This window comes from Lacerta agilis, chromosome 15 (assembly GCF_009819535.1).
Source record: "Lacerta agilis isolate rLacAgi1 chromosome 15, rLacAgi1.pri, whole genome shotgun sequence".
In the NCBI taxonomy this organism is placed as follows: Eukaryota; Metazoa; Chordata; class Lepidosauria; order Squamata; family Lacertidae; genus Lacerta; species Lacerta agilis.
The window spans coordinates 10,790,397-10,807,680 of NC_046326.1; the positions used below are offsets into that span (position 1 = coordinate 10,790,397).

The 17,284-nt window shown below is 44.2% G+C and overlaps 1 protein-coding gene across 1 annotated transcript in view; it reads right to left on the reverse strand.

Moving 5' to 3' along the window:
• The window catches only part of PKNOX2 (PBX/knotted 1 homeobox 2), a 283,944-nt gene extending 267,144 nt beyond the window's left edge, over nucleotides 1–16,800 (reverse strand). The window contains exon 1 of the mRNA XM_033172676.1: nucleotides 16,732–16,800. The gene's annotated coding sequence lies outside the window, so the exon portion shown is untranslated. The remainder of the gene's footprint in view (nucleotides 1–16,731) is intronic.
• Between the last annotated feature and the right edge of the window lie 484 nt (nucleotides 16,801–17,284).

The window sequence follows — 17,284 nt, forward strand, 5'->3', positions numbered from 1 at the left end:
TTAGAAATGTGTACACTGAAATAAACCACATGTTTAAATATGTTTTTAAATATGAATTTTTGATAGTTTTTTTTTAAAACCCCACACAGACTAATGCGCAAATTGGATGCAGCAGACTTACGAATCAACAAATGTGAAAGTGGCACATACTGGAAACAGACGGATTCATCCCCATCCTATAGCTCTAAAGAAAAAGAAGAAATCAAACTTCTTTTGTTCTTTGACTGATGTGCTTGCTGTTGCAAACAAGACGGAATGTCTCTTCTAAGATGGTGCAAGCCACCTGAAGTTTTTGGTAAGTACCCACCTTAAGAATAACTTACCAAAAACAAAATGGGGGGGGATCAAAAGTCATTAACTAATTGATCAGGGACAACTTTTCCAATGTTTTCAATTGATGGCAATCAACCACAACGCAAATGCATGCATGTGAATACTAAGGCACAAGATGCAATGCACAGCTTGGCGTTTTAGACACAGGCGGCAGGTAAGGGTTCAATCTGAACTGCTGATGCTGTTTTGTAGGTCAATCAAGTCTTTTTCTTCCCTGGCAGATCTTTGAACCAAAAGAACAAAGCCCCCTCGGCTCTTAAAATCAGCACAGGGAGGGCTATTGCAAAATAAACGAGCACCAGATATAGCAGGCAAAGTGCCTTCAGTAATGTGTAATTGTGAGGCTAGGGAGCAGCTCTCCGGCAGCAAATTCTTGGTGTGAAAACAGAGGTATTACAAGCACATAAGAGCATCCTTCTTTTCATCTGTGAGATGCTGCAGGCTATGATATTTCACATTAATTACTCGGGTTCTAAGCACCTATTAAACTGTAGCATTAATACGGATTTCATAAAGAGGAGGAAAAATAACAATTCCTCTTAAATGTAGGTTGCTATTTATAGCTGCTGTCTTGGGGACCTTCAGATGTAATCAATAACAAAGAATAACACAAAAAATTTGCAGTCGGGGTTGTCGCCCATGAGCCATACAGTCACGCTAAAAGAGAACATTGTCCCTGCTCAGTTTTTTTTGATGTTGTATCCGTAATATTTGAATTTGCTTTCCTAGGAATGCAAGGCAACTACTGTTCTGCAAAGATTTACTGGACAATGCAGCTCTGACACTGCATTATTAAAACTGCAAATAGATAATTTTAAGCCCGAGGACTGCAAATCATATAAAGTGCCATATAATTATTTATTATATTACAGTACACAACTTATATAGCTGTCTTAAAAGCAGGATAAACACAGTGGAACTGTTCTAACTGTTACGTACTGAAGAGTCACCGAAGTTAAAGAAAGTTAACTGTGGGAAACATCTAGGCTTTAGTGTGAAAGGCACAAAGTGAAATTTTGTTCTGAATGTCCAATTCCCTATGGAGCTAGACACTGCTCTGTCTTCTAAGCTTAACACTGGCCTCTTTAAGGGAACAAAGATCTCCATCCAACTTCCTTTCAAGTTCCTTTGATTTCTACTGTAGTCTCCTGCTATTATATATGCCTCTTTTGCTAGGTGAATCCTACTAAGGTCAAGGGCCCCTGGACAGTTAAGTCCAGTCAAAGTTGACTATGGGGTGCAGCGCTCATCTCGCTTTCAGGCCAAGGGAGCCAGCGATTGTCCACAGACAGCTTTCCGGGTCATGTGGCCAGCAGAACTAAACCGCTTCTGGCACAACGAAACACCGTGATGGAAACCAGAGCACATGGAAACGCCATTTACCTTCCCGTCACAGTGGTACCCATTTATCTACTTGCACTGGTGTGATTTCAAACTGCTAGGTTGGCAGGAGCTGGGACAGAGCAACAGGAGCTCATGCATCGCAGGGATTCGAACTGCCAACCTTCCGATTGGCAAGCCCAAGAGGCTCAGTGGTTTAGACCACAGCGCCAACCATGTGAATTTAGTAATGAATCCTAGTAAAGGAGCATCTAACCTGGTGCCTTCCATATGTTGCTGAACTACAAGTTCCATAATCCCTTACCATTAGCCACACCAGCTGGGACTGATGAGAGATGGAGTCCAACAACATCTGGAGGACCCTAGTTTCCCTACCTCTGCTATAGTGCCAGAACACCATGAAGTGTACAGCCTGTCATTTGACATTCTGTAAAATGCTATAGCATATTATGATAGCATATTCTTGAATCACTGCTAAGTTCAAGGTTGAGTGCTGATATTTATGAAGCCGAAACTGCACATCCACACCCAACAGGGAGATGTCAGCAGGCATGGTTTGCAGAAGCATAAAAGCACACCTTCAGGAAAAATTATAGCCTAGTGAGGACTGAGCATGTTCAGTAGGTGTGGAAGACTGAATCGTTGGGGGGGGGGGATAACCAGGGGGAAGAGGGAATGGAAATAGCTGGCAAAGCAGGGAGCATAGCTGTAGCAGACCAAGGGGTTCCCGAACACTGCCAAACATCTAGTAGGCAGGCAGGCAGGCCTCTCTAGCTAAGAGAGAAAGCTAGGAGCACAGGAGGAGGAGGAAAGAAAGTGAAAGAGGGAGAGTTAAAACCCTCTTTATCTGTTGTTCTTTGATCCATTTCTCCTCCAATTGAAACGAGCAAGAGGATGGAGAAGACACACGTAGATGTAACAAGGGTAGAGAAAACCACATCATTGCCTAGATAGGTCATTCCCTGTTTCACACTGAGAAGCTATTTTTTTAAACATCCCCAGGGACTGAAGTGGGAGCTGCCCACAGGAAACCAATGAAGAAATCCTAAAATTCCACGTAGCCAAGAATGGGTACTAGCATGCCCTTCCTCCCTTACCCACCCCACTGAAACAAATAGCTCCGAAGAGAAGATCTTCCAAACATTCTAACTCTTCAGTATGAATTAAAAAGAACAGGAACCCTGCTAATGCAGATTTCAAAGCCAGTTCTGCCCATACTGCAGGCTGCAATGAATGGTGACTGAGAGAGAATGCCCAACATTGAAAGCTGCAGGTCAGGCTCTGAGTGGCTTACAGCAGCAATGCAGCTTTGTCCAGAGGCTTAGTACCACTAGCACAGGTTCAAGTAATGCACGCATAGCAGATTTTTAGCAACACACTCTGTGTGCGTGTCTGGGAGAGGGGCTTAGAGTGTGATCTTTAGCAGGCAGTGCAAGCATGTTCCTATTTCCACCTGAGATGCTGGAAGGCACTCACTGGCAAGTTTTGTCCAGATGCTTCCACACACCAGGAAGTCCTCCACTAAAACAAAAGCCAACTCCTGTTTGACGTTCATGTGTTTGAGAGAGACTGGGGTATGCAGTGCCAGCAAATAAACTCTGGAACTTTAAAAGAGTTCAGTACATTAATTCTCATTTTCCACAGTGACTGGCCTCCTTGGAAGAGGAACTCAAGTGAGACCTGATGTCTGAGACATAACTTCTCTTCCTCTCTCTCTCTCTCTCTCTCTCTCACACACACACACACACACACACACACTCACACACACCAAGTAATTAAAACAAAATCCATCCCAATTAAGCCCCCGTAGACCGCCTGTAAAGAGGGCTCTGTTGGAACTCTAGCTAGCAATTGCACGCACACATGCCTGCACACACACAAATTCACATAGTTCCTGGAACTTTCCTGCCAAACTCAAGGGAGAACTGTTCTCTTTGGTTTATGAACTGTATCTAAGCATGCTGGACCAGAGATGCATTAATGGCCAAGATACAGCTCCATTCTTTGTCCTTCACTGTGCCATAAAACCACATTAAGTTCACATTATCATCTTTAAGTTCCAAAGACAATTTAATGATGTGATGCCATGGGGAGTCCAATCTGCATCAGGGATGTCTCACTGCCAGTGGTGGTGAGAAACCCCTGCAAGACGAAGGAACTGGTATTCCCACATGATCTCCTATGCACCACAAGCAACTCTGCCTACTGTTTACATCAGGGTGGCAAACCTGTGACTCTCCAGATGTGGCTGTATTACATCTCCCATTACTCCTGACCATTGGCCATAGTGCAGGCATAGGCAAACTCCGGTCCTCCAGATGTTTGGGACTATGATTCCCATCATCCCTAGCTAACAAGGGGGTGATGTGAATTGTAGTCCCAAACATCTGGAGGGCCGGAGTTTGCCTATGCCTGCCATAGTGGCTAGGGTTGATAGGAGTTCAACAACATCTGGAGAGTGGCAGGTTAAACATCCTGGCTAGTTTACATGATGTGTAACCTAGTGACAAAAAAAATAGAATTGAGTCAAGAACCCCTAATCTTGTTATGGACTGCATATCTCTCAAAATCCCATTGCCTCTGACTCATTCTTGAAGAACACACAAGAGACCATTCAGGGTTGTTATCCCAGAGTAACTGATGGTGAAAGTAGGCCTTAATTCTCAACCGAGAACTACTGGTCTGAGCAAGTATTTCATGGAATCAAAGAATTGTAGAGTTGGAAGGGACTTCAAGTGTCATCTAGTCCAACCCCCCTGAAATGCAGGAATCTCAGTTAAAGCATCAATGGCAAATGGCTATCCAACCTCAGTTTTAAAAAACCTCCAAGGAAGGAATGTCCACAACTTCCCGAGGGAGAGCGTTCCATTGTCGAACAGCTCTCACTGTCAGAAATACTTTATTCATTCTGCAGTTTCTTTGTTTTCGATGCCTGTAACCTGCTATTTTATTATTACTATTTTTTTGTTATGGAAAAAGGTGGCAACCAACTCGTTTTTCCCTAAGCTACACAAATGCCTCAGGGCAAAAAGTGTGAAACAGAATGGCCTCCCTTCACAAAACAGTATAAGTTAAATCGGTGTCAGCTACAATACTTAATGCACTGAGGAGAGAAAAAAAGGCCTCAGGCCATCAGATCAGTCAAGGATACTAATGGTATGTATCAACAATCTACATTTAGGACTGGAGTATATGTTAAAGTGCCACAGACAACTGTGTTATTTTATAACCTCAACACAGAAATGAGACTGGACAGAATGCAGGTTTGAAGATTACATTTGAAATTAGAATACTGTGTGTGTGTGTGTGTGTGTGTGTGTGTATGCTGTATCTCACTTCATAGAAACATTGGAAGATTCCTGCCGGATCAGGCCAAAGGTTCATTTAGTCCAGTATTCTGTTCTCATATTGGCCAACCAGCAGCGCTGTGGAATCCCGAGATCAACATACGGCATATATCTATTGACATTAAAGATTTGTGGGAGGGTTGTCCAGTTTATTATGTACACACCTGGGGAGAAAAATAGGCTGAATGAGAAATACTTATAACCCTCTGAAGCCAAATTTTAATCGAGGACCGCTCGGGGCTGAAAGGGCCATTTTGGAGGTCCCAAAATGTTCACTGAAAGAACCTCCAGGCCTTAGCCCTTTCACCTTGCTTCTCTCCTTTTTCTTAGCTCTCACAGCAGTTGCTCTGTGCAATTTTCATCTGCTTCAAAGAAGGTACTTATTGCTGGCTTCAGAATCCAGCTAATCAGGAATCAAACAGCCTGCATGATGACATCACAGCACCATGTGTTTGGCAGGTGATAGCAGTTTGGTGATTAAGAGGGAGATTTTTGAGTGATTGGGTTGATGGGGTGTTTGTGTGTAGGTGGATATGTTGGGTGTTTGGGAGCAGAACGAGGTGAGGGGTATTGGATGAGTAGGTACTGTATTATTTGCGTAGATGTAAAACAGAATTTGTATGTGATGTGCATTTGTGGAATGAGTGTTGTATATTACGAGTCAGGATGTGCTTTGGCAAGAAAGGATATCAGATTCTTAATATGTTTTGAAAAGGTGCTGCAATGTTGTTGTTTTTTAATTTGAAACAAAATTTTAAAAAATCCTTCTAAAAAAATTGTGCATGCACACGTAAGTTCATACTAATAACAAACTTAGTTGGTCTCTAAGGTGCTACTGGAAGGAATTTTTTATTTATTTTGTTTCGACTACGGCAGACCAACACAGTTACCTACCTGTAACTTTTTAAATTTGGTTCTTTCACACTGCATTGCATTGCTGTTTGTGTTACATTGTAGTTTTTAAGTTTCCATGTTTGCTATATATACATATTGTTATTTTGTAAGCCACTTACTGCCTTAGCCTTAAGCAGCATCAATATGTGAGAAATAAATAAATGTAGCCAATCGAAGAAGGCTGTGGTATGGTGTCACAAAGCCAACTCAGAGTAAGGGCAATGTTCCCCAGCTTTGCTTTTGTATCTATATCTATAACCAGAAAGAAGGGGTTTCATCTCATAGAAGGTTTTCAACTCAATTCCTATTGCAGCTCAACCCTAATTCCATGTTGATCCATATCATGGGAGCAACCGTTTCTTATTTCAGATATTGCAAACTAAGGGTTATACAGGAAACATCTCCCAAAGTATGGATGAACAGCAGAAACATAGCACAGAGGAAAGTTTATGAATAATGACATCATGCTCATTCTTTTAGATTCTTTCAGCTCCAATAAAATAAAATAAAATAAAAGAATCCAAAGTGGATGAAATATGGATTTTAAATTATCACAGATGGGAGAATGTAATATTGCTAGTTTTACTTATCGTGCAATTGATATGAAATCAAAAACAAAATAGGTATGTAATACTCCTAGCTAGCTGCTGCGGAACTCAACTTGTGAGCAAATTCAAAGAAAAACAGATGGATCTGCAGCACTCTCTGTTGTTCGACGACATCTGAGAACGTCGCTTCCAGTATGGAAAACATGGTACCCAAGAATTCAACATGAAAGGGGGATATTTAGTCTAGCCTCGTTCCATCCAATGTCAGTCTGTTATTGCCAAATGGGAGCCCAGCCTTTTGTGAAGAGGCTGCAATTCAACATCCCAGTGAGATTGTTCCTTGTGCCAGAAGCCCTAAGCTTCCTTCAACCCTTGGTACAAGGTAACCCATTCAAAGAGCCAGTTGGGAAATATGAAGATATGGATTGTGTGCATGAAGGGAGGAAATAAAGGCTTACTTGAAGACTGCAGAATGAGACAATACATATTCAGATGGTCAGCTCTACACAGACTGAAAAGGTGTCTGAGGGGGCTGGTGGCAGTTGTAGTTCAATGACATTTGCAGGCCATGGGTTCCCAATACCTTTCTTAGTAGATAGGTGGAATACAATTTAACCAGAGACAATAAATAAACCTTGACCAGATCAGGTACCACCTTTCAGAGGGTTTTAATTTATATTAAATCCATCAGATGCTTACCACAGAAGCATATGAAAATGCATCAAAATAGATTTCTTATTTTAAACCAATTCCACTGAAAATTTCAGCATCCAAATGGAAGCAGATCATCACACAAGAGACCCCAAGAGGAGAAGAAAAAACATATAAGGGTAACATTAAATGAAAGAAAGCCTTAAATGTCAAAGATTTTTCAAGTTTCCTGTCTTTTATTGGGCTGGCCTATTGACTCAGAAAATTCAGCAAAGATTATTAACTGAGGCAGAAGAAGAGGAAAGAAAAAGGTATGACTAGCTCTAGGGGGAGATATAGATGGGGAGATGAAGTTTTTGAAATGGACAAAGTGAATGGGTAAGCATGGGAGCTCACTAGACTGGCAAATTCCACTCCAAGCGAAGGGCATTGCAAGAAGGAGTGGGGTGGATCAATCTACAGTGGTACCTCTGGATGCGAATGGGATCTGTTCCAGAGCCCCATTTGCATCGTGAGCAGTCCACAATTTGAAGCACCGCATCTGCGTATGTGCGTGACGTCATTTGACGCATCTGTGCATGCACGAACAGCTGAACCCGGAAGTAACCTGTTCCAGTACTTCCGGGTTCGGCGCATTCGTTTCCCATGATGAACGCAACACGCAGCATTCACAACACGAGGTACGACTGTATTTCGACTCCAGATCACTTTTGTTTGTGTTCATTCATAAGATTGTTCCATCCCATTTCCACTTCAATCTGCAATTTATTTATTTATTAATCTATGCAAAGATCTGGAAGGCCAAGGGTTCCCCACTCCTGCTCTAGACTGTGCTTGATGTTTCTCTGGGCCACTCCACATGTGACTTGGCATCAAGCCAATCTTTGGCCCCAAATGGCAACCTGTCTTGGCTCTCTAATGAGCACCTCTGTATGATCCTTGTGATTCAAACATGGGGTTCATCTCGTTCAACTTTAGATATTAAGATATGCATTTTAAAAAAAAACAACACCCAAGAACACTTGCATGTATATCTGAATAAGTAATGTGCACCTCAAAAGATAAGGACTCACTTTTAAAAAATAATTGTAAGGACTCTAAGTGGTTGCTCATGAGGAAGCAGGCTGACTCTGAACTTCTACAAACGAAGTTCTTTATTGTGCAGATATTTACAGTGGAGTTACAATAAAAGCTTCCAGCTCATCCCTCTGCAGAGTCCGGGAATGTCCGCTTCCGGTTCTTGGTCCAACATAAGAGGCGTGGGATCCTGAACCCCCGCCTCCCCCTTCCACATCCTTCCTCCCTGCGAAATCGGGGCGTGGGAAAAGGTCCCTGTTCCCCGCTTCCTGCTTGGTGCTGAGGCTCTCTGATCCTGTCACAGCCCCTGCCCTGACTTCCTGCTTCCATCTCCCCCTCCCCACTGGAGGAGCGATCGCTTCCTCCGCTCGGGGAGGAGGACGACGAACTACGGACTGGAGAGGGTGGTTCCCTGTACTGCAAATGACCCGGGAACGCTACCTGCTGCGGTGAGGGGGGTTTCCTGACAATAATGATACATATCCACAAGAAGGAACAAGGCCCTCTGTTTCAAATTCATTATTAATTACTTATTTCTTTAGAAAAAAGTTATAGATCGCTTAGTCAGAGGAATCTCCAAGCTTTGCATGGGCAAAACTAGGTCAGTCAAAGACCCAGTTTGGTACCCCCCCACACACACATACATGTGCATTTTTGTACACACACACAGGCTAGCAGCCTCAATGGCACCCCTCTGGAGGCTTCACCTGGGGCAAAAAACATGGCCAACCCCCCTTGTAGCTCAAAAAGTTTATGCATCAATGAGACACAGATATCAGCAAAACCTTTTAAAAAAATAGATAACTGAGTCATACATCTCGCTAGGCTTCCTGAAATTAAAATAAGTTTCTGCAGGAATCTCATGAGGGCACCAGCCTAATGTCAATACACAGGCTGCTGCCCACACTAAGATACTGACTCCTTGCAAATGCAGAGCACACATTACATGGCACTTTTAAAAGTGCAAGTTCCACAGAATGAACACCTATGGGACAAGATGATATGGAGGCAAAAAGACTACTCAGATAAATAAATGTACCTTTAAAGGTAAAGGTAAAGGGACCCCTGACCATTAGGTCCAGTCGCAGACGACTCTGGGGTTGCGGCACTCATCTCGCTTTATTGGCCGAGGGAGCTGGCGTACAGCTTCCGGGTCATGTGGCCAGCATGACTAAGCCGCTTCTGGCGAACCAGAGCAGCGCACAGAAACGCCCTTTACCTTCTTGCCAGAGCGGTACCTATTTATCTACTTGCACTTTGACATGCTTTCAAATTGCTAGGTTGGCAGGAGCAGGGACCAAGCAACGGGAGCTCACCCCATCACGGGAATTCGAACCGCCGACCTTCTGATCGGCAAGCCCTAGGTTCTGTGGTTTAACCCACAGCGCCACCCACGTCCCAAAGTGAGAACAGGGAATGCATGATTTGGGAATAGAGAGAAGGAAGCAGAAAGGGAAAAGGGGTGTGGTGCCACCAGCACCACCACTGAGAAGCCAGTGCCATAGTTTGTTTGTTTGTAAAACTTCTTGTCTCACTCTTCCTCCCAAATAAGCTAAGGTGGCATTAGGCTCCACCCTCCATCAGGCATCAGGAAAGAGCCATTCCATCAGGTGACAGCAGCAAGAGCAAAGAGAAGCAGGGCCACTCCATCACTCAGTTGGAGTGGTGTTTGCCTCCTGCTTCTCCTTGAACTGTTTTCCATTCCAACTGGTCGTGATAAGAACTTTGTGGCGGAGAACTAGTGCCAGAGTTTGCTCTCCTCCTCCTCCTTCCTAATGCATATCATTTTTGTGCCACACCCTTTAGAATTTAAGCTTGGGGGCAGGGACTGTCCCATTACTGATCTTTGCAAGCTGCTGGTGGCAGCCTTTTCTGGCTCAAGAGTGGGGCAGAAACACTTTAGATAACAAATAAATAGCACCATCACCCCTCTCCCAAAGTCCAGGTAAGCACAAGTGTTTCTGCTTGGTACTCATCATCTGCTTTTCACGCGGGTTGTATTGACAGATCCTCCTCACCGCGGCGGCACGGGAAAAACGAGGCAGCCGAGGTTTATTGCTGCAGGCAGATGTGTGCACTTTTGAGATCCTGCAGGGGGATTGAGAGCTGGGGTAGCAACTGAAGGATGACTCGTGTGAGGAAACAAAAACAGGGTGGAAATCAAGACAACCTCACATTTTACAGCCCTCAGGCTGTCCTGCTGTTCGCAGATTCCATGGTCACAAGCCTTCTGACATCAGCCAGGTTGCAATTTGTCTTAGTGGCTTTAAATTTCAGTGTGGGGACCAGAGGGGACGGGTGGGGGAGAGTGTCAAATTATGCACAAGGTAGCCTTTTTTTCATTTTGCAGTGTGACATTCTGTCGCTACTCTTATGGTCCCTTAACTGCTGTCAGCTACATAAATTTGCAGGGAATGGGACCATTGTCTAGGTCTTGTTCTACTGTTGCCTTTTCTTCCGTATCTTTCCATTCATATCTGCAGAATAACCAAAAAGATCACATTCTTACCGAGGATTTGCCCGAGGCTTTCAATCAGGGATAGGAGAGATAATTCAGTGCAATTCACATTTCCATCCTCAGGCTCCTAATTTGCAGTTCGTGAAACAACACACAAACCAAAACACAGCTAACCTTTGAAAATTCTCACTTTTGTTGCCATACAGTTCTCCCACCAAATAAAGTATCTATGACTGTTTAAACAGCACAGGAAAAAGCATCATAGTAAGGAAATTGCTTACCCCAAAAGTGTATACATCTGGGGGGGGGGTACTCTAAAGTGCCAATGAATCTGATGCGGAATTGTGGGGAACTGAACATAAGTTGGAAAAATGAAAAACTGAGAGATACTGAAATTGACAGAAGGTCACGGACTGGCTGGATGCAGAGGAGTGGAGGAAGGTACCAGCTGGGGAACCCCCAAGAGAAGAAGGCTCAGAGCCAGAGGAATGATGGTGGGGCAACAATGAGTGGTCAGAGGGGGAAGAGGGGGGACTGGGAGGTGGGGGTGGGGGTGGGGGAAACTGAAGAGCTAACAGGGTTTAGTGAGCATGAAGAGGCTGTGGCAGAGAGCAGTGCAGAAGCAGAGGGGGATCAAGAGACAGAGTGGAGGCAAGCTGCTGAAGAAGCTAAGGAGTCCCTGCTCCTGTTGTGACCAGTTCATCTCCCCCCTGGTCTTCCAGAACATGGAGAGGAATGAAGAGGGCAGAACAAAGAGAGAGAAGACAACAGAGCCTTAGGCTACTTGGGAAGGAACCAGGGGATGAGAAGGTTTAGGCAACTGTGGGAAGGCGGGCACCTTCAGTCCTTGCAACTGCCTCCCTGAGGCGAGACCTACTGGGAAGGGTTGCTGTAACTACTAGGACTGAGTTTTTTTTGTTTCTTTGAATAAAGATTTAACTTCACCAACACTGGGTGTTTTATTCCTGCCCTGCCCCTGACTCTGGCTCCTTGCAGAGATTCATCCATTCTTATTTTCAAAGCACCATCCATTTTCATATTGAACTCAAGAGTTTCCAAGTGGGATTGGTTACCCTAGGGTGTGTCTAACATGCCTGAAAAAGACTCCCTGGAAAAAGACCCTGATGTTGGGAAAGATGGAGGGCAAAAGGAGAAGGGGACGACAAAGGATGAGATGGTTGGACAGAGTTCTCGAAGCTACTAACATGAGTTTGGCCAAACTGTGGGAGGCAGTGAAGGATAGGCGTGCCTGGCGTGCTCTGGTCCATGGGGTCACGAAGAGTCGGACACGACTGAATGACTGAACAACAACAACATGCCTGAAGCTCGTGGGGTTTGCATGCAAGAGGCATGAGGACTTAGTGGCTTCCTTGCATAATTAGGAATTATGAATCTGTCAGTTTTGGTTTCTTTCAGTTTCTCATTTTTCCAGTCTGAGGTTCGGTTCTCCACTGAAATTTGCAGGGTTGTTTTTTTCTGTAAGTCCACTTGAAAATTTGTCAGCATTTTTGTGCAAATTTATCCAGGTATACACACTTTGCTATGTAATTCTGCCTAATATACAAATTTTTGCAAAGCAATTTCCTCTGCTCTCACCATCCACACTCGTAATGCACAGAGATACTCAGGCAAAGGAATCATTTTCCAAAACACACTACAAGAAAGAACAGAAAGGCGAGGTTCTTCTCATTACTCTGACCCCCTAACACAGTCCTTGGCCAGCCTCAAAGCCTTTTGTCCATCTTTAAGGCTGTCCTGACCTTTGGCATCTGTGCTCCATGGAGATGATCAAAGGGTCAGATTCATGGGTTCGTAAAATTGCAGAACGTGACAGGCGGAGTTTGCAAACAGCTGGTCAAGCTTATGGAGCTGTTATTGCAAAGGGGTGGGATGCGGGGGCCTGGCTTTCAAAGCTTGCTAAGAAATGTGCTCCCAGTTTTTGCCCTGATCAAGAACAAAGAACAAAGAAAAGCAGAAGATACACGCAAAGAGAAAGGGTATCAATGCCTCTCAGGAAAGAAGGAAGAAGAAGAAAGGATTCTCTCGCTAGATACATTGGTTCTTCTATCACACACATCTATTGCCTCCGGAACAAAAACAAGAAAGCTCCGGAAAAGCGTCACAGCCTGCAGATGCTGAAGACCATTGCTTTATAGCTCAGTTGGTTAGAGCATGGTGCTGATAACACCAAGGTCACAGGTTCGATCCCCATACAGGACAGCTGCATATTCCTGAATTGCAGGGGATTGGACTAGATGATTCTCGAAGGTCCCTTGCAACTCTATGTTTCTATGATCATGGCCAGAATCCTACGTCATACAGGCATCTTGTTTATCATTCAAGAAGTATCCAGTTGCTTATTGGGGTCCTCTGCTGAGCAAGCAGATTTATTTATCTATTTATTCATTCATAGAAGTATTTCTGTACCCCCATATCGTAAAATAACATGGGTGTTAACCATGTCGAAACGTAAACCACTTAAAAATGCAAATAAAACATTAGTGCCACAGGAACATCCCATTGCCTTGGACTCCTTGTCAGCAATGGGAAATTGCCATTCATAGGTCTCGCTCACAGGGACATGAGTGCTGCCGTGGACTAAACCACTGAGCCTCTTGAGCTTGCCAATTGAAAAGTTGGCAGTTCGAATCCCTTCGATGGGGTGAGCTCCCGTTGCACTGTCCCAGCTTCTGCCAAACTAGCAGTTCAAAAGCACACCAGTGCAAGTAGATAAATAGGTACTGCTGTAGCGGGAAGGTAAACGTTATTTCCGTGCGCTTTGGTTTCCATCCCAGTGTCCCATTGCACCAGAAGCGGTTTAGTCATGCTGGCCACATGACCCAGAAAGCTGTCTGTGGACAAACGCCGGCTCCCTCAGCCTGAAAACGAGATGAGCGTCGCACCCCATAGTCACCTTTGACTGGACTTACCTTATTTTACCTTCACACATAGATGTAATGTGATTACACACACACACACAAACCCCCACAGCAATCTCTGGAACAACAATAGGTCAAGAGACAGCATCATTCCATGTAAGACAGTGTGGGAAGTTGTGGGGTCTGCTGGGCTCCTACTGTTTTTTTCTGAACCCCTACCCCCAATTTCTAGAATCTCCCCCCTCAATATTCCTGGATTTCTCTCTCCCTTGACTCTCCTGCACCCCTCCCCCACCAACTCCAAATCTGAATTTAGTGGCCAAAGTAAATTTCATCTCAATCTCTAGTATTCATATGAAACAATGGAAAAGTCACAGATAATGGGGAAAGACTCACATTGGTCATTGTGTAACCTCACTCTGCATTCAGAGAAGTGAAGAGATGTGTCTTAGTTTGGATCGTACAGTGGGAATGGGGCATGGAAATGGGTGGTGAAACAGGCTCCCTGCGCAGAAAGCAGGTCTGCACAGCCACAAGTTTAAATCACCAGCTCCCATAAGGAAATACTGATCTCCGCAAGCCATACCAGGTCAAGGATGAGAACGCGCCTTGCTCAGCCAACTGCATGATGCTATGTGGTATCAGGTTAGCTGTTCTTATGATTTATTCAAATAGTCATCACAGTCTATTTTTACATGGGAGTGATGATATCCGCTGATAACAATTAATCACATATACATGTAGATTAGTTAGGAGCCAGAGCATAGCTAAAATGGCGCCAGAAGCCTGCAGTCAAAGAATTGGCTGGTGGGTTCCATTCAATATGTAAAATCGAAGCCCAGCCACCACTCTTCAGTTCTAGAGTTGCCGTAGTTAAGATGGAAACTGTTGTCTCCAAGGCTGTAAGCAACAACGGCACTGCCTCCATTATTCACAGCTGAGCTCTTCTCTTGTGCATCTGCCTCTGCCGCCATCTTGAATACCTTCCCACCACCTCTAGAGTTGCCACTTTTAACAACAGCCTGATGGAGGCGATGCTTTTCCTGGAATGGAGGTACTATTTATTGATTTGTGCGATTTATATCCTGCCCTTTCGCCCAAAGGAGCCCAGGACAGAAGACGCAGCAGTGATAAAACATTAAAAATAATCTACAAAAATGTTAAAACGTTTTTTTAAAAAAGCTTACCCCCACCAGGGATCTCTGGGTTGCTTGGAACCATGCTTTTTCAGCCATCAAATACCCACATAAACAGGAATGTTCCTCCTGAAAATCTATAATGAGGGAGACAGCTGCACCTCACTAGGGAAGGCATTGTAAAGCAGGGAACCACCACTGAAAAGGGCACAATGCCAACCGAGCAAGGCCTCACCTGCCGATTATAGGGTCCGAGATGGGAAAGGAGCTCTTTTAGGTACAAAGTGGGGAAGCAGGCACCTGCTTAGTCCAACTCTGAAGTTGACCAGAAGGAGTCAGAGGCAAAAATCTAAGCAAGGGGTCAGAGGCAAGGAACACATCAGTGTCATGAAGGCTTTTGTTGCTCAGGCAAGGTCTTAGTCCTTACAGGAAGTCCTTTATAGCTCTTCCTGTCCAGGAAGGCCCAATGGCCACCTTAGGTGGACAGGGCAAGCCCAGACATTGACAGTACTTCATTGCCTGGGAAGATGCTCCAATTGGCTCCAAGATTCTCGGTTTTAGCCCTGGCAGCTCCTGGCAGTCAGTCTCCTCAACCCATCCTTCTCTCAGCCTGCTATTTCTTCACTCATTCCTCATTTCTCTTCTCCACTCCATTCCTTCAGCTCCATTTATCAACTTTGGGTGGTTTTAATCTCAACCAAACAGACAACCTTCCCTTGCCTCTTCAAAATCTAGGGAGGATTATCGTTCCAGACTGGGTTCACAGTACAGGCACGGGTTTTCCTTAATCCCTTTACTTGTTGACTTGTGACACATAATTTAACAATATAAGAATCCTCCTGGATCAGACCAAAGACCCATCTAGTCTAGCATCCTGTATCCAGTGCCAAACAGATGCCAATGGGAAGCCAGAAAACACAAGATGAGAGCAATAGTCCTCTCCCACTGTTATTCTCAAGCAGCTAATACTTGTTTTATGTTCTTCATTTCCCTCCAATGATCTCCCCATCCACCCCATGCTGCAAAAAATAAATAAATCAGAGAGCACATGCTTTTGTTATACAGATTGATTGGTTTACTCAAGCAATGGCAAGTCCTCGCTACAGTTTAATACTTTAGCTGATCAGCTTGGTTGCCTCTCATGTCTTTTCCAGCTAGACAAATCTACGGTTCTCCTGGCTAAGCTAGTTTTCTGTGTAAATCAATCACTGATGGGAAGAGGAAGCAAGGGGACCAGGAATAGAGGCAGAACTGGCATTGCTCAACCAAGAGAACTGGCAAAGTCTCAATGCTTCTGTAAGCTCTGCCAAATGCACAGAACTTTCACCATAAGCTAACAGACGACAAATGGCATTAAGAGTGTAATGAGCACCAAAATCAATTACAGGCAATGCAAGCAGGCAGGCGGTGGCCCTAGGGCTCTCAGCCTAATTTCAAAAGCCCTCTGCAAGTGATCTGTCCAGACCTTTGGCAACAGCCAACTTGTCCCTATCCCAACAGCCTACTGGGTGTGGAGAAAGGGGGAGAGAGAGAGAGAGAGAGAGAGAGAGAGAGAGAGGTGACCCTCCCCAACAGACTCTGCTGTACACACTTATTCAGGAAACACCGAGTCCAGGAAAACCATGGGCATAAAAGCCATAGTCCATCCCTCCATTTAAACAGAGCAGGACAAGGGCCTGCAAACATTATACTCCAATATATGCACCAACCTTTCCAGATCATTGTTGTACATCAGGAGTGGCTAACCCGTAGCTCTCCAGGTGTTCCTGAATCACAACTCCATCACCCCTCAGGTCAGGAATGATGGGAGCTGGAGACCGACAACATCTGGAGGGCAAGAGATTAGTCACCCCTGTGGAACTAATTGCACACAGAAAACATTGTTGGCTGTAACACAGACTCAATGAAGACTAGTTAAAATGCCTCTCACTCTATCCCTTTTTCGTCGAACTGGGGTGTATTATTTCAGTAAATTTCCACAACACCAACTACAACATTGTGGGTGCCTCCTTATGGGCCCTGTAACCTCTGTCAAATGCAGGATAAAATGCTAATCAGGTTACTTACCATTCAGTGATCCTTTGGAACAGATCAGCTTGAAAGGCAGACAGCTCAGGATCCAATTCCAGAAGGTACCTATTAATATAAGAAAGTATATTGTGTAAGGAATGGACAAATTCGTCCATTTTGGTTTCTCATGTTTTCATTTTGCAACTTGGTATCCCACATTTCTGCATCAGTTTGCTATTTTCAATTACAAGTCCCAATGAAAATGGATTATTTTTCCAAATATTCATTGCATTTCCATCCAGTAACTCTGGGCAACTTTCTCTCTCTCACTCTCACCCTCAGTCTCTCTCTCTCTCACTCTCTCTCTGAACCAAAAATAATACAAACATATGGAAATCTAAAATACAGTGTAAAACCAGTGTGAAACAACAATGCAAAATATATATTTGTAAGCACTAAAAATACTGGCCTTGCAGTGTAAATAGGTCTTCAGTTGGTTGAAAAGTTCTGAACAAGAGTCATTTGGATGGATTTACACAGTTAAAGGAAACCCAGTAGTGGTACCTTGGGTTATGAACTTAATTCGTTCTGGAGGTCCGTTCTTAACCCG